The sequence below is a fragment of the Branchiostoma lanceolatum genome, chromosome 6 (assembly GCF_035083965.1).
Source record: "Branchiostoma lanceolatum isolate klBraLanc5 chromosome 6, klBraLanc5.hap2, whole genome shotgun sequence".
NCBI lineage: Eukaryota > Metazoa > Chordata > Leptocardii > Amphioxiformes > Branchiostomatidae > Branchiostoma > Branchiostoma lanceolatum.
The window spans coordinates 6,828,754-6,847,228 of record NC_089727.1 but is presented as its reverse complement, the minus strand read 5'-3'; the positions used below and the strand labels follow the sequence as shown (position 1 = coordinate 6,847,228).

The following is an 18,475-nucleotide window of genomic DNA, read 5'->3' as shown; positions in this document are numbered from 1 at the left end:
AACATGCCACTAGTTGAAGGCAAAATTTGGCAACAATAACGATCAGTAATCATCCATGGCACCCCAGTCGTGATGTTTTTCACTCAGATGTGCATAAACATGCCACTTCTTGAGGACCGAATTTGGCAACAATAACAACGGGCAGTCATGATCACGGCAATCAAGTGCGCCACCTCTTAATGTGGCTTATGCAGTCGTGATGTTTTTCACCCATGCAGATGTGCGTAAACATGCCACTGATTGAGGACTAGAGTTGGCAACAGTAACAATCAGAAATTGCCCGTGGCGCTTCAGTGTACCAGCCTCTTCTTTTGACTGATGCAGTCGTGATGTTTTCACTCTGATGTGCATAAACATGCCACTAATTGAAGGCCAAATTAAGCAACCCTGACAATCAGAAATCATCCATGGCACTCCAGTGCACCAGCCTCTTGTGGTTTATGCAGTCGTGATGTTTCTACTCAGATGTAAATAAACAGGCCATTCATTGAGGACCATATTTGGCAATAATAACAAGGAGTAGGGATCATCACAATCACAGAACCTATGAGGACTGTAGGGCTGGTTCTTTTTGGCCTGTATGTGAATGTCAATGTTGCTCTACTACTGTTCACAGTCTAGCATTTCTACTAGTGATATTCAAACATTCCCTAATGTATTTGCCTCTTTGGAAAATGTAATAAGAATTGTCTAGTTGTAAGGTGAAATTGAATTTCGTTCATTTCATTCATCCTAGTGGCACATAGGGCAGCAATTTCCTTGCTGTTTCAGTAGCTGTTTATATTTTTACAGGGATGGTTTGCTAGCCCTTCCCTTTGAATTGAATTCTTCTGTATCAAATTCCTTTTTAACAATCACAGACAAAGATGAATAACGGTGAGAGTTTATCACAATAGTTTGAACAATACATGCATGAGTTCTTACACCATAGTTGGCTAGCTTTAGCAGAAGATTACCAGGATTATTTTTCAGCCGAGTTTTGATTTATTACCTGGATTAGTTGCAGACGCTCGGGAATATTTAATCCTAATTAATGTTACCTGCTTTCCTTTAAGCCTCAGGGCCCTTAAGAGCACAAAACAAAATTAAAAACTGCACAGATCAAAAATGGTTAGACAATTCGATGATGTTTTGTACATTTGTGTCCAGCTAACAATGGAATTATGTCCTATTGTGGTGGCGTGTGCAAAAGGCAGCAGCTGTGCTGTTATGTTAAAAACTCATCATCTCAATCTAACAGTGAGCAGACACCAAAGCTAACACATACACACATACTTTGATACACACACAGTAGCGACTTCATTTTGCTTTCAGATGGTCTGCTTCATGTGATCTTTTCAACTTTCAGGTACAGTCAAGACTGCCCAAGAAGACCTCTCAAGTGACAGGTGGTCACATAATGTTTGTGTCAAAGGGGAAAATCATCTATGTACTATGGGCACCAAAAATATTGGCCAAGTGGTCCTTATGTAGAGTTGGTCACTTCTACAGGTTTTACTAAACGCACCAGCTCCCATCATATGTCTCTATCTAGTGCTGCCAGCAAACCTTTTGAAAATCCATTTGGGAATGTTGACAGCCCATTTCTTTCTTTGTCTGCCGTGCCTTGCCTTTGACTGTACAATGATAAGTATTTTCCCGTGTTATCCTGTGCTAACATTCTCACGACGTGCCTGGGTGAGTTGTTCACCAGCTAATGGCTTGGGCGTGTTTGGTGGAGAGGGTATGATATTTGGTGATTATTGCGACCTCTGGCTTGCCCTCGTCTCTCTTTGCCTGTTTGAAATCATATCCATAACACTCCAGCTCTGGTTATGTGATACTTCGATGTTTATCGTGAATTATTGCACACAAGCTGCATATTAAGTGGATACATCGTTTATGCGATAATATTGAAATAATGACGCTGCCAGGGATTCTTTATATATGTTTGTACTTGAGTGTTTGAAACGACAGCTCGCCAAAGAGATTATAAGACCTGTAGGTAGCAATCAGTTTCAATGTTCACTCTATAGAATGTTTGTATCCCTGCACCTGTATGGAGTAATGATAGCAAACAATCGGATTTTTATAGTCAAGATGCAACTGCCTGCTGTGACGTTCCAATTTATTGACCAGCATACACAATGTAACTTCACGTATCCTCTCTACTAAAGTAACTACGCTATCTATAGGGAGAATAATTTGCCCAGGGAGTTTAATTGGTCGCCATAGGGTAACATTTTTCCCACCCACGTAACTAAGGGAAATGTTCTTTACCTCGAGCTCAGCTCACACTCTCCTTACCAATCATTCACCCACTTTCCTTGCCTATTTTTACCGAATTTCACAGTCCATAACCATATCATTTATTGGAAAGCCTGGTGGAGAAAAATTATCAACTCAAAGCCATAATCTCTACAATGTGTCTCTTGTGCTTAATAGATATGGTGCACGCAGTAAACTATACTTCCTGAGGCACTCTCAGGATTTTAGAACTGGTGAAGAAAGGATTCTCAGTAAGCCCTGTTTTCATGTTTTCATGACCACTCATGATCACTGTACGAAATGGCGATGGAATCTGCAGCGGGCCGGTTCGAAAGCTCTCTACATAAGACGGTCTACCGCAGCTCGTGATAGTGCTTGAGAATTCCTAAGTCTTGAAGACGTTTGCAGAAGCTGAACACATTAAGGAATCATTTGGGATTCTCGGGACATGCCAAGACGGATTGTTTTGTGGACGATAACGGAACTTGAAAGCCAATTGAATCACATGAATGGCAGATAAGAATATTTTGCGCCAAGGAGATTTCAATCAGCCTTCTTTGTACACAGTGTTGACTGAAAGATGCCAAGGATTTTTGACCATAAGATATTGCACTATAACGTTAATGTTTTCTTTTTAGTGGTAGACGGCATTTTTTAGAACTAACAGAGAACCGGAGTCACCAGAAGTGATCACAGGTTGTTATGACGCATGCGGGGTCCACATTTCTGGGACGATTTGGGAAACCGTGATTACTTCTCAGGGCCGTAGCCATGGTGACCACACGTCATCGCCCCAACAAATTAATCGTTTAAATTGCGCGGGGTTAAGGAGATGGATCGCGGGAATCATTCCGCATGATGTACGTGATCGAGGTTTTATCGTTCCCGGTCAGTCATTAGCAGTTTGAAATATCACGATTCACGACAGAACGTTGTTACGTGCACGACAACACGGACAACAAACATGGTATTGTCGGTGAAAGTTAGCCATCCGGGTAATAAGATACACAAGAAAACAGCCACTCAAGCAATTAGCAACGAGTCTCTCCAGATGCTTGAGTAACTGTTTTTTGTGAAGCATGACGCTGCCTTGTTAGTTGAGCCAAACATTGGATCGGTCCTTGATAAATGTCAAAGAGGCATTTGGTTCAAACAGAAAGATATCCCACGCCACGGATTTCTGGAAAATGTTCCCTAGGGCCCAAGTATCCTGATTTGTATTCCACAGCCAACTGATGATGAAGTCTCTAATCGGATGTTCCAGGTTTGAAGAGATTGGAGGAAAATTATTCAAAGAAATAATTGTCTCTAGAGCCAAATGTAATTGCATAGGCCGGCTAACTTATTCGACAAATTTTTACACACAATTTGGTTTGTCTCCACCATCTATTCAGCGGACAGATGTTCGAGGAGATTTTATTTTGCGGTAAGAAGAAAATGGAATGTTCGCGGTTGTTTTAAGTTCACGTTTGAAACAAGTGGTTAGGTGGGCAGAAGGCAAAACAAGCATTTTCGCGGTGGTTTTAAGTTTGTGGTAAAGAGGTCACCACGAGAACACTTCCCCTTTTATGTTTTATATTACTCTCCAAGCAGAGGTTAGGCCCACGCTTTTTAGGCGTTTTTCTTGGTCTTTCTAGTTTTGGGCAGCTTTTCTTTTTGTGTAATTTTAACTTAGACAAACACGCACAAAGAAAAGCTGCCAAAAGACGATGTCTACAAACGCCAGAAACGACGTCTGACACAAGGCTGAGGTTAACCTCTGCTTGGAGACTATCTGGCACAAGTTATCTCGTGCTTGAGAAAACATAACACAAATGGATGGTGGAACTAAGCAATAAATCACCATGAAGAGGCTGGCAGATGTCATGATGTCGGTTAGTCCTAGTCATCACACCATCAAACACCTGCAGTTACAGATGACCCTAAGGGTAAAGATATATCAGATGGACCCTCTTATCTACTGATATAATATATACTATATATAATATACTACTAGATGTAATTTACGATAATGTAAGTACACCACTACTTCTTACTGAGTAGTCTTTTAGGATGCTGACCCAGAAGGCAAACTAGGGAGTCGTATGTAAGAGTAAATAATAAAGATCACAAAATACTTTTTTCGTCGATGATTTCATCTACTTCATTCTGATTGGCCAATTCACCGATCCAAAAATATAATGTTGGCTGTCCGTAAAAACCTGCCGGCAAGTGTTGCTTTGATCGGCGTCATAAAGAAAACAGCAGAAATATCTGTGACTTCTTGCTTAACATAGATTCACGATTCAATATTAGTTTATTGACATCACACAGTGGCTGTTGCCTGGCACTGAATTGAAACCTATTTAAGTTAGTTAAAATTTGATATAATTGACAATATTGCACTCGTACGATATTAAAGGTGAAATAATATCAAATACAGATTAGAATACCTATTTCTTATAGACATGGAAGGGATTTTTAGAATGAAATGTGTATTAAACAACAGATGAGTCATTGTCCCACTTTGTTCAGCAGATGTACGGGAAAGATACCTTTGTCTGTTTGTTCTTGTTTTAGGACAATTCAGTGCGCTGATTTCTGGTAACGAGGCCTAATATACTGCAATCAAGTGATACATAGCTTGGTACATGTACATGCCTTTTGGATACACCACAATAGCACTAAGGACTAGCTGAATTACACAATGTTAGACAAGATTAAAAACTACATGGACAGAATCTACAAGTAAGAGGGGTCCTATAAATAGGTAATTCTAGATCCACCATACAAAATAACACCCCTGTCGAAATGATAGATCTAAATATTACGACTTCACAATATTCCAAATTGGCAATATACGTGCGCCACTCCGGGATCCATGCTTGGCGGCCGGCCACATTGTTAGCTCGGGTCCGTACATCTTCGCGGTGAGGTGTCCACACGTACATACTGCAATTTTCATCGAATGTCCAAGCAATCTGTCTCTGCAAAACCTCGACTTTGATACAAACATGATCCCTGCAACCTGTGTCCTAGAAAACACCTGCCGCTACTCGCTTGATCATCTTGCGTGTGAACATCGGATTAATCTGCCCTAATACCTCCTGCACGGCCCCTGTTGCTTCGGCTTAACTAGATATGAAGCGTGAATGGGCGTGATGAGTTATTAACCCAGATGTTCAGATGATGTGCCCATGAAAGAAAATGAAAGAGACGTTTTAAGCTTTAATTTACCGACATGTTTACAGACCGAAGGAGTCTGAATGCCACCCGGCTTGCCTGCTACGGCCTGTTTTCTGCTGACAAGATTCATTTCCTCTGCGAAACGTTTCGCGATTTATTTCATTTACCGGTTTGGCTGTGAGATACGTGCAGTCGGGTCTGCCCAACTAGCCAATGGCTAATACTAAGAGCTAGCGCTGGGGTGGAAACAGTGCACTTAATACAACGAAACTTATGTAACAATATCGTTTGTCAATCATAGGATTCTAGGTTTGTTTTATTCGAAAAACATCAAACATACAAAAGGCAAAAGGCAGAGTGTTGATGAACTCAAGTTATGAACAACTTGTATCCTCGCCGCCATTGTACAGCATGGAATACGAACTTTTTAACAAGACAAGGAAACATTTAGATGATACGAAATAGCAAAAACAGTTCAGTTGTAAATCTAAGCGTGTCCTATTGTTGCATTCCAAATCCTCACATCTTAGGAAATGCTGTCATATTTCGGGGCCAGCGGTACTGTCTTCTCACGCATATATTTCTTAAATCAAGTACAACAGATTTTAAGAGTCTCGATGCTGTGACAGATTTGAATATATCTTTAGATGCAACAACTCCAACAATGCAAAAATAGGTAAATATATAAAAGACTGCTTTGTCATTAGGAAAAATGCCGAAACTAATGATTAGCCCCACTCGATTGTAACATTATATCAAAGACTTATGCTAGCCCTTATTGTATTAGTAATTAGGATGTCAAGTTTTATTCTATACCTCCATTTTGCATTATGTTTTGATAGTTGTTGCCATACATTGTACCGTGTACAATTTTCGTGCAATAAAGTTCTATCATCACATTTCCCTGATATCGTGAAAAGCAGCAAACCTTTCAGTACCAAGGTTAGCGGCTTTAGTATTGCACACGAGAAACGCTCCGCTCCGCTCGTGTCAGCGGGGGCGTGACATCTCTCACACAAACGTAATAAACTCTCCATCATACGATTTTCTGCGAACACGTAAGTAATAGATTCACTCTAATCCCTTATCTAACCGCGACGATATAGCTTCACTAGATTCTGTAATTGCGTTCTCTCGAACATTCGTGCCCCTTGATGCAGTTAAACCCCATATACATGTTTGTCACGTAGTATTGACATTTCCGCGTCGTAAGTGGAATTTAGCATACGGTAGGACGACTCTATATAATAAGCACATGATCAGCAACTCGCACAGGTACATCTTCCGCCGCTGCCTGGGCTCCGACTGTCTCTACAGCAACTCCGCTGTAAGTCTAAATTTACCTTTCTTTGTTGTTGCAACTTGGGTTCTGTAGTATCATGATGGTAGAATCGCCGATTTGGTGCATTTTGGGCTACATCGGTAGTATGATAGTAATTCATGCAAGGAGCGGCGTAGGGAGTCTTTAATCTTTGTAAACCCTAAGGTAATATTGTGTGGCACTGGCATTCTGCCATTGAAACATTATGCCGGCTGGTTGATTTGGCTACAGGTTTCAATTTCGTCTGTATATGGCGATCTCTGTAGAATAGAATCGATACAGGGGCGGGCATGAAGTTGTTATAAAGATGCAGCCGATGTGGAATAACTCTTTTGTAAGCCCTATAACAGACCCTGCCTCGTGTTGTCTTGCGGAACGATCCGGTAAATTGGCAATTTTGCCAAACTGTGTTAAGAAACGAAGCCTAGTTTTTGGCGGCGGCTCTGCTACACACTATTACTATCACTTCCTCGGAGAGCGTTCGGGTCGAAGCGAAATGTCAGCTCGTTGAAGAAGGATAATTTGGCTGACATTTCAAAACCGCGAGCAGAATAAGATGTTATCAGCTACGATCTCGTCGGCTGGAATACCCGTGAACACGACATAGCGTTGAGCATGCAATTTGTGAGTGGAGAAATTACATGGTTAGTTTCCTTTCTATTTGTGGTGGGCTAAATTGCTGCCTTAGACATTATTGACGTTATGCAATGGAAGCAAAGGCAGATAGTGCTTCATTGTTTGTCCTTTTACGGTGATTACACAGAATGGACTGTCGAGAAAATCCCCAATATTCTTGTGGCTCTCACCACTATTGGTTCATCTATGTGAATCAATATCATTTCAGTTTCTTGCACAGTATGGAATGTGTATTGGAAATTGCTGAAAGCTTGGTGTTTGTCAGGTCCTAGCTGACGGATGCCCCTATATCTCAACTGGTAGCAGCCTCACAGTTGAGCTCCTAGATTCAATTAGTTGGCGACTTAGCTTAGAGTGACCCCGGTTCAATCCTGGGACAGGGCATGTAGGTTGGGGCAGCTGCACCCGTCTTTCGAAAGGAACGTTAAATCGTGTTCGAGGAGATGGCTCGAGCATGTTAATAAAGGGGAAGAGCTATCGACCCCTTCCTGTAGAAATATACCCTGATACTGAAACAGCATTATAAACAGCATTATAACGATGGGCACTACAAGGGTTAGCCTCTACCAGGCTCCACGGGTCGCTGGAAAACTCGTAGAAATTGGCCAAATAACATGTCAGATCAAGTTAGTCCGCTATAGAAGTTACAGTTTGCGACCTATGGAGGGCATATTGGACCTTCTCTCCGTAGCCGACTCCCTTAGCATACTAGTCACTATCTTTGGCCAATTTCTACTATTTTCCCAGCCATCTGCGGGGCCTGGTAGGGGCTATACAATGGTCTGAAATGTTCCTGTTGCTGACATGTTTCTGAGTCGTGACCTGTAATGTTCAACAGAAATATGGCTACAGGTCTAGGTCGTGCCAGAAGAAACCCCTTTTAACAAAGGTCATAACCTCTTGCATTAGGGCTGCTGCCCTCTATCCGGTGTAAATTGCAGTTAAACAGTTATTCCTTTACAGTACAAATTGCAAGCTAGTCGCAAGTTGCATCGTCATGACTTACTTGCAAACGTACCAGTAAGTGTTGGACAAATGTGTGCTCATGTCAAAGTTGGGCCACTTGGGGAAAGACTTTTTCTTTTTTCATTCATTTTTTCTTTGTGTGAATATTCTTGTACACATCGTTTTGCTTGTCACCCTCTTGATTTAACTTGTTTTTGATATGTTCCCTCCCGCACATACAAACACTTTCTTCCCTAATGTGGATTCTGAGAAGCTTCTGTTAATCGATATGATATATAGATTCACGATTCAAGAATACTTAATTGACATCACGCAGTGACTGAAACCTATTTACGTTGGTTAAAGTTTGATATTACTGACAATATTGCACTCGGAGAAAAGGCGGAACAATATCGAATACAGATTGGAATACATATTTCTTACAGACATGGACGAAATTTTAAACTGAAATATGACAAGCAGATGCACGGGAAATATATCTATATCTATATCTGTTTATTTGCTTGTTTGTTTGCTTGTTTGTTTGTTTCTTTGTATGTTTGTTTGTTTGTTTGTTTGTTCTTGTTTTAGGAAAGTTCAGTTTTCGCGCCGATTTCTCTGGGAAGTTGTCCTGCTATTCTGTTAATCGATGGAAGGCAATCTCTCTGTGGAGGCTTAACTTTCATTCTGATTTTTATCCAGTAGTCTTGGTTTCGGTTTTCAGCCATCCATATTCCGCCCTCCTCAAGTTTCCCACGTTGTCTCTTCTATTCTATTTTCTATTGACCAATGATCAGAGTCGACTGGCGTACCAAAGGGTAGGTGTGAATTAGAGTTATCGCCAGGCTGATCAGTCTGACCAGCGCAAATTGGAACCGAGCTGAATTGATGACTCCCCAATATTAGCCGACACCGTTTCCGCTTCAGCTGACCTTCTGGGGGAAGATTGGATGTTTTTCATGTGTTTGCGTCAAGATTGTCCGGGCAACATCTCCCTGTAATAAAGTACCCTGCTACCGAAACAACAAGGAAACGTGTTGAGCTATGTGCCATTAGGCACTACAAGGCAAACGACAACAATCAGCGTAGAAAAGTCCTTTAAGGTTCAAGCCATATTGGAACTGAGCTGAATTGACGACTCCCCGATATTAGCTGACACCGTCTCCGCCTCAGCTGACCTTCTGGGGGAAGATTCGATGTTTTTCATGTGTGTCTGCGCCAAGAATGCGCAGGTAATGGAATTGGAAACCGCTCAGGTCTCATCATTTCTATACTGAAGTAGCAACTTTAAAAACTCTTGTTACCTCCATGAAATGTCATTAGTAGCGTTTGTCTGTCTGTCTGTCTGTCTGTCTGTCTGTTTGTCTGTTGATCAACAAGATAACTCGAGAACGGCTGGACGGATTGGTTGCATATTTGATGTGATGGTAGGGTGTGATGGAACTGGACACCACTCGCGAGTCTCGTCATTTCTATCTTGAGCCTCTCATGTACATAAATCAGTCGATTTGATTAGATGTAGAATGTAAATACTAGCTGTAATGACTTTTATGTAGTTTTAATGTCTTATATTTGTATGTTTTATGTCCAGGAAGATTAGCTGATTAAAAATCTTGTATGTTAGCTAATGGACTTAATGAAGTACCCAAAGTATGCAAAGTAGCAAGTATAAAGACTACTAAGGGAGCACACCCTAGCCAAAAAAGCCAGTGGGAATGACCCCTGTAGATATATGTAACTAGGGAGCACACCCTAGTGCAAAAAAGCCAGTGGGAATGGCCCCTGTAACAATATGTAACTGTGTTTATTTGTGGAGTTGTAAATGTGTAATGTAAAAAAAAAAAGTATAAAGACTATCCAGGAAGATTACCTGCTTAAAAATCTTGTATGTTAGCTAATGGACATAATGAAATATCTTAAGTATCAAGAGTAGCAACTATAAAAATTCTTCTTTTTAGTCCGTTCGTTTGCTACTGTCTGCTTTCACAACTTATTTGAAAAAAAAAACAATGTGTCGATGCGACGTAATTGCCAAGGTGCGGCTAGCAGGGCAAGGGGTTTCAATTTCCACGCACGATGCAATCTCCCTTTCTTCACGTGTGGCCGGCTTTGATGTGCAGAAGATGTGGGGTTGTCACAATCACGAACACGTTGCGGCTTGGTGGAAAATGAATCGACGTCCGCGCAAGTTGTTAACATGTAAATCGCTGGTGCTTTGTAGCTCATCTATTTCTACACAACGCTAGAGTTATAATTGCATAGTCTGTCATCTTGTGAAATGGACTGATACCTTTCAGTGTAGGTATAAGACCTGCAGGTCTTTTAAAAAGTTTCTTATCGCACTGAGAATACATTAGAATTCACGACCGGCACATGTATGATGCCAGAATCAATCTTACAATCCGTATTACCTCCCAGCAGCCGCACTACATGTATCCTCATGAGGGCGAATTCAGTAACATTAATACGTTAGGAGGATTTTACAATTCGTCCATCTAGCTTGGCTCAATATTTCTTACGGCGCGCTCTGGCAGCTAAATCGATTTGTTATTGGGGTCACAACAGGTCACGTTCAATGTCATATATGGTTCTTCGGGGATTCTTTGGAGATGGAGAATCGCAGCACGTGTGTTTGAATAGCGGCGGAGTAGTTTGCTGACATGAACCCTGGGGGAACAATCGCCAACAGTGCCGATAAATAGTGCTGACCCACGGGTCCAGGTGTTGGATCAGTCATTATGTCTCTGCACTTACTGCAGTCATCAATAAGAAGTGTCTGACTTACGCGCCGACAACTCACATCTGTGTCTAGAGAGTTATGACATGACTTACAGAAGACGCCAGGTCCATGCGGGGTTCACAATTATCATCGATCCTGATCCGACATTCCCGACCGATAACAATTAAATGGGGCAGGGTGAGAGTTACCACAGGGCCGTGTTGCAGGCGGCAATCTTTCCAGTTATATAAAGATCAATACGTACCGTTTCCATTTTCAAACTTGAATCCATTCTGCCTACTTATCATCGAGGAGACCGGATGACAAGTTAGAAATTAGTTTAGGGGTTACACAAGGAAATACATGCGCCCGCGTTTCAACTGCGTCCGAATCGATGGCTATATCAGTGTAGAAAAGGTATGTCGCTGTGGCTCAACTGGCAGCAACCTACTTGTTCGCCTAAGCTCTATCACCCTAGTGCGTCCGTGTAAAGAAATGTAATTCGCCGTGGCAATGGCCACCCAGTCTCCATCAGCTTTAGTACAAGATACTCGCTTACCGACTGCTGAGGAGGTCAGAGGTTTTTCAAGTGTGGATGTTTCTATTACGTTAACTTAGATATCATTTCATTCCTACCTTGTCCCCCCAACGACCTGGAGGTCAAGGGACTAGCTATAGGTAGCTAGCTAGCTAGCTAGTAAGCACGTAGGCAGAAACATTGACAATGGCGGCCGCAAACTTCGATAAGATGTGGGGAACGTGGCTATATAGATGGATGTGTCTGCGGAATCTAATCTTGACATGACCCACTGGTATTTCTCCGCCCGTCTGTCACACACATGAGGAGAAGCGATGACGTAGGTCTGGGGTGGACGGTGATCAGTTCCACAGCTGAGCGTTCCTGATTCATGGTTCCGATGGCATTCTACTGGGCGGAACCCGCGACCAAAATACCATCATTTGGACGTTTGATGTCGACAACTGCCTCCTGCGACCAAATACCATCATTTGATGTAGACGCCTGAGACGGTTTCGTGCAGGACCACTGTCTCTGAACTCCTTTTATGATAGGGTCACCTTTACAAAGGTTTCCCGACCGGGATGATTGAAATGGAAATTTAAGAAAGCGTTTATCAAAAAAATCTACACAAAGCAAGCTCATGACTAACTTTTTTTTTTAAACGTTTTGTGTGTTTTGCTGTTTTTACATGTTATGATTTTCGTCCCGCAAACAGCCGGGCCGGGCGCCGGTGTGAAGATGTGACCCGAGCATTGCTTTGCAGGATGTGGAGAACAGGTCTATAGAGATGGATGTGTCTGCGGAATCTAACCTTGATATGACCTATTGGTATTTCTCCGTCCGTCTGTCCAATCCTTGGTCTGTCACACACATGAGGAGAAGAGGTGACGTAGGTCTGGGGTGGAGGGTGATCAGTTCCATAGCTGAGCATTCCTGATTCATGACTCCGATGGCATTCTATACTGGGTGCGACCAAAATACCATAATTTGGGCGTTTGATGTCGACGCCTGTCTCCTGCGACCAAATGCCATCATTTGATGTGGATGCCTGAGACGGTTTCGTGCCGGACCACTGTCTCTGAACTCCTTTTATGATAGGGTCACCTTTACAAAGATTTCCCGACCGGGATGATTGAAATGGACATTTAAGAAAGTGTTTATCAAGAAATCTACACAAAGCAAGCTCATGACTAACGTTAGTTTTTTTAACGTTTTGTGTGTTTTGCTGTTTTTACATGTTATGATTTTCGTCCCGCAAACAGCCGGGCCGGGCGCCGATGTGAAGATATGACCCGAGCATTGTTTTGCAGGATGTGGAGAACAGGTCTATAGAGATGGATGTGTCTGCGGAATCTAACCTTGATATGACCTATTGGCATTTCTCCGTCCGTCTGTCCAATCCTTGGTCTGTCACACACATGAGGGGAAGCGATGACGTAGGTCTGGGGTGGAGGGTGATCAGTTCCACAGCTGAGCGTTCCTGATTCATGACTGCGATGGCAATCTATACTGGTTGCGACCAAAATACCATAATTTGGGCGTTTGATGTCGACGCCTGTCTCCTGCGACCAAATGCCATCATTTGATGTGGACCCCGGAGACGGTTTCGTTCCGGACCACTGGATTCGTCTTATGATAGGGTCACCTTCCCAAACCGGGTTTGACGGAATGAAAAATAAAAGCGTTTATGTTGATGAAGGTTAGACATCCAGGCAATAAGATAAGCCAATAACAATTACTCAAGCAACCTGATAAAATTTTGAAACAGTCAGTTTGTCAACTTCGGGATTCAACCGTTGACTGTTTCAAAATTGTGCCCAGTTGCTTGAGTAACTATTTTTAGTTTAAAAGCGTTTATGAATAAATGTCCACATATCAAGGTCATGACTAGTCTTCTAAAACGTTTTGTGTGTTTTGTTGTCTTTTATATCATGATTTTCGTCCCGCAAACCGCCGGGCGCCGGTTTGAAAATGTGACCCAAGCATTACTCAGGAAAGTAGATCTCCATCGTGACGGTTCAAGACGCCACCGCAGTTCTAGCCATTCATGCGCTCGTGGGTGATTCGATTAAAAGTAAAGCATACTTTTGGGAACAAACTCTATAGAGACTAAGTCAACCACGCAGGTGGATATAGAACCCCTGAATCCAGAGGATTTCAATGTCGCACGTATTTTCAATCCAAACGATCCGTCCGTATTGTACATGCCATCTTCCTACAGCTGTTTTTCAGAAGATAAAGACGCAAATTGCCGCCGGTCTCTCAGACTAATAGCTCACGGTGACGCAGCCGTGGTTAGACCCTACAATCCCAGCTGAAGGAGTCACGACAACCAGGCTTGTGGGATTTGATACAAAGATCTAAACATGAAAACGCCTTTGTCGACGGAGAAACGTAATCCTGGTGGAGTATTTTCTGCCTTTGGTTGATAAAGCCGGGCTATGTGGAGTCTTTTCAGCTCGGAGAAAGTAATCTAGTTAGGAGGCTCAGGTTTAATTGAAGTTCAGCTCCTCTTTAGAAAAAGGGCTGGTCGATGCTCTGAACATTATTCTTGTATTTCATCCCAGGGATATCAAGGATCGCTTTGGAGTGCAGGCAAATCACCTGAGCTGATCCTGACTTCTCTATCGTAATAATAGCTCAAAAGTTCCACTTTGTTGTTTGAATGTCAGCTGTACATGTAAACTCTTTAAAGATCATCATCATCCTTCGGTCCATGTATTTTACCTTTTAGAACAGCGTTTTAGATGTCAATGTTGATTTAGACCATTCAGTGACCGCGTCTTTTTCAGCTTTAACTTAGTCGCAGCCCTTCCGGTGACCATGAGACCACGTTAATAATGGATATGTGTAGTCCTGTTTTGGAAGTCGTGTTTTAATCAAGTACTACTGTTAAGATTTGTATAGTGCAATCACAGTATTTTGGTTTGTCGCTAACGGCGATTGCGGGTTGCAAGTATGGTTTTTTTACCGACTCGGTGTTGTAAACAGCCTCGTGATTCAGCCTCCCCAGCGGCTGCCAGAAGGTCTGTAAGTCTCATGGTTGTTTCTGAAACAGTCTACTACTACTACCATGTATCACAGAGCTCCCCGGGGCTCATTAAAAATCGCCAGCTGGCGACATGATTTCCCCTGGTGAAATGAATAAATAAATAAATAAAATAAACAAACAGACAAACACCAGTCAATCAGCCATAGCTTCCCCTAGGTCACCTGCGTCAATCACGTCGTCTCTAAAGAGGGATCTAGGGTAGGTATTTTTTTCTGGAGTAGGTCTTATCACTCGGCCTCCACAGAATGAGTGAAGAAATCACCTCTTCACTGGCCAGACGACAGTGACCATCACACCGGTCGATTAGCCATATATGCTCCCAGTTCCTCTGCGTCAGTTGTTGTGCCTGTAGGGTAAGATCTAGGGTAGGTACGTTTTCTGGAGTAGGTCTTATCACTCGGCCTCCAAAGAATGAGTGAAGTAATCGCCTCCTCACTCGCCCGAAAACAGTGACCAGAAAGCCGGACACGTCTGTGCTTGAGACGGTGGGGCACTTGAGGGATACTACCATATATGGTATTGAAGATTGGATGTTGTATTCAGCTACTGTTTTGAGCTTTACGAAAAGTGTGGCACATGTTCCCTCAAGTCTATTCTTAAAGCTAAACTGGTATTTATTGGGAAATCGGAGGCGGCCACGTTGTTGGTGCAATTTCACTAATTAAGTCAACTATTCTTGCATGTTCGTGCTATTTTGTAGCTTTCCTGTGAGACATGACATGTGACATGTTTTCTGGTCTGTCATTTAATGCCACAGATTATGTGACTTTTCTTTCCAAACCCCACTGACAAGGAAATTCGATTCGAACTACAGTTTTTACATTCAATGACGTACCAGTCAAGGGTCAGGGATTCGGTCGTTTATGTGACGGATGAAGTGATTAGATTTCACCAGAAGCGGATAACAGTTCCAGGAAAGATTCGATCTTGTAACCTTTGGATGTTAAGCTTAACTACTTTGTTGCATTTTGTTTCATGTCATACTTGTATAGAATTTTGAATTTAGCAATAGAACTGTAGATCTAAGTTCTTAAGAGGGTTTTTCATCAAGTTTTACCGACATTCTACTTTACTTTATTTTGTACACCCCAAATTCTTTCTGTGCTCCTAAATTTTCATGTAAGGTGCAACTATTCCCAAAAGTCAATTTCGAGCCCTGTGACCATTGTCACAGAAGAGAGGGGTCAAGTGCAACAAATGTTTTAAGGACCCAAAATATACACAAAAGCTCACACAGTTTCTTTCAAATACAGACATGGCTTAATAATTATCTGCACTCTCACTAGCTCAATGAAGAGAGAAGTCGGAATGGGCTTGGTAACTTTAATGAGAAAGGAAGAACGCACTTCAGCGGATTCCGGCGGCACTGTGACTGAACAGGGTTCAGATAAGGCAGTCGTCTAGGCACCGCTATCCGTTCTCATGTGTTATGTTCGGTCGTTTATGTAACGGAGGAAAAGATTAGATTTCACCAGAAGCGGATAGGAGTTCCGAGAAAGATTTGATCTTATAACCTTTGAAGATTAAAATCTCCTAATACCTCTCCCCTGGTTTAAAGTTCATATGTAACTTGGTTCTATCTTGTTAAGCGCCTTATGTAGTTGTGTCCTGATGTCGATAGGTATCATTTTAGGCAGTCCGCAACTTTGAGAAACACATCTATTCATGCGGTACATAGACATAGTGCCACACTACACCAAACTACACAGTGTCCAGACTTTCCATGATGTACAAAATAACTAATAAACTTGTGGACGTACCGACTGATAAGTATCTAATGCCAGCTCGAGAAGAGGACTAGAAATAGTAATGCTTTTAATTAGTACCAGAGTTATCATCCAAGGATTGATGTGTTCAAATATTCGTATTTTCCGAGAACCATAGTAGAATGGAACTCGTTGTCATCAAGTACTGTAGGAGCATCTTCACTAAGTAGCTTTAAAGAACGGTTGCAGTCAGATATGCAAGGACTATGTGTAACAGACCGTTCGGTGTAATATAACCAGCTGCTACCGCACCGCGTGCCTGCGAAGCTGATGTGTTACGCCTAATGGCGGTTGTACCGGCTATATACATGTAGATACAGATACAGATACACAAAATAGGGTCTTACAGCGCTACTACTTACCGTTTTATGGGTTCTGAACAGAGTGACAGGATATGCTTACGCAAGGCAGTAATAGCGGCTCCGCAATTGTTTTGCCCGTGTTACACAATCTCTACATGTCAGGGTCTGATAGTCAAGCGACAGTGTGGCGCCGGCTAAACGAAGGATTAATGAAATCTGTCTTTTTGACCGTCTGACACCTGTGGTACTTTTTATTTTTACTGAATTGCAACATGCAATACAAGACATCCCAGGCAGCAATAGCTGATATCGGGCGTCTGACACATAGGAAGTACAAAACGCTGTTGAAATACTACGCATATATACAAACATAAATTCCTAACGTGCACAATAATGATAATAATGATAATAATAATGATAAAATGTCAAGGAGGTTCGAAAGGTCCGAGGTCAAGTGCAGTACGTGTTCGTACTGTGGTACGTACAGTAATTGAAAATTGTTTCTAAAGAGTCTAACTCTGGTAGGCGGGCTGTTGTAGAATTTGGGGCATTGTAGACCCTAGAATCCTGTTTAGGCCATGGAAACACTCTGGCATTCAGGCTACAGGAAGACACGTCGGGCGAGCTATTTTTTTAGCTATGTGACGCATTTTGTTGAGAACTCTTGACACCCAACACCCACCCTCCGCCTCCGGGGATGTTGGGCGATGGAGGCTCATGGACGTTGGGATACTTTGACGACAATGTGGTTACCATAGTTACCCCGCGTAAACGGATCGCATACAGTAGAGCCTTACAAAATCGTCTTTTGTAAGGTCGGGGGCATTGCCCTCTGGTCGGGGGCATTACCCTTTGTGAGTGAGGAAGAAAAAGCAGTTATTGATTCAGTTCAATCCAACTCCTACGCACTTAAGCCATGGCGCAGTAAACGAGCTTCGGCCGTATTTGTTGAGCACCTGAGGTTCGCCGCATTGGAACTTACAGAATGAGATAATTCTCACCTGCCAGGTAGCTCGTGCCACTTGACGTGCTTTTCAGCACCTTGGGGTCAGCTGTGATCATCAGCCAGAGGCCCCCTTCACTGGACGTTTCGTCCCTCGTACTCTGGTACGCCCTCGGGATGGGGGGGGGGGGGGCGACAGGGAGGACGTCTCCACCCTGCCTCACTGCTGCTCCTTAGGACTCTTGCACTTATGATGTCATCTTCTTCCCCCAGGCCTTTTCCCTTCTCCTGGTCCATAGCCAAAAGTTAGATTTCTCCACCTCCTCTGCCATCCTTTTCATGACTTTCTTCTCAATGGCTAAGGCCCTGCACAACCTGGCTAGCGAAGTTCCCGCGAAACCTCGGCACCCTACTTCCACTGAGTAAAGCATCATCTATACCGAATATCAAAACCGCCTGAGAGTCGAGCGTATTTTGAGCGAATTTTTTTGCCTGAATATCTCCCCTATCACATTGAAGGGGGCTCATGGACTTGCGAACCTGCACCGATTCCTCAAAATCATATAGAGCTAGTTTGCAGGCCCGTCTGTGGATCGATGTTCCTGCTATGTGTATTACGGATCTAATTCGACGCCATCGGGAATACGGCATGATTGAATGTTTAGCTATCAAAGTAGTACTTGTCCCCTATATCTTCTCAATTTGTCTTCATCCACGCTTCCATTGACAAAAGACGCGGTGAAGATGTGCTGTCCCTTTGACGATGAGAAACTTTTTCCGATCTATCAAGCTATTTTTGGAGGTGGCGGCCGACAGTCAGAGTAAACCTCCGGAATACATAGTTGCAAGATACAAGACT

The 18,475-nt window shown here is 42.7% G+C and overlaps 1 protein-coding gene across 1 annotated transcript in view; it reads left to right on the top strand.

Moving 5' to 3' along the window:
* The first annotated feature begins 6,513 nt into the window (after nucleotides 1-6,513).
* LOC136436319 (uncharacterized) overlaps nucleotides 6,514-18,475 on the top strand; it is a 39,606-nt gene continuing 27,644 nt past the window's right edge. The window contains exon 1 of the mRNA XM_066430181.1: nucleotides 6,514-6,739. The gene's annotated coding sequence lies outside the window, so the exon portion shown is untranslated. The remainder of the gene's footprint in view (nucleotides 6,740-18,475) is intronic.